Genomic DNA, 265 nt, shown 5'->3' on the forward strand with positions numbered 1-265 from the left:
ATTTACTCTTGGATGAATATTGTGGAAACGATTATTTAGATTATGATAACTTGTACATATTCTCTACGACTCTTTTTCAACCTTGTTATCAAGCACTTGTGAATGGTTTTGAAAATGGCTTAAGCAAAAAGGAAATCAGAGAATGTTTTAAGAATCAGAATTTTATGATAGACAAAAAGGATAAGAAAGATATATCAGTTCACACTTCTGATAGTTTAGATGAAATACCTGATCCTAGTTCTATCGACCCAAATAAGAAAACTTT

This window comes from Caenorhabditis briggsae, assembly GCF_000004555.2.
Source record: "Caenorhabditis briggsae AF16 supercontig from assembly CB4, cb25.NA_125, whole genome shotgun sequence".
Classification (NCBI taxonomy): domain Eukaryota; kingdom Metazoa; phylum Nematoda; class Chromadorea; order Rhabditida; family Rhabditidae; genus Caenorhabditis; species Caenorhabditis briggsae.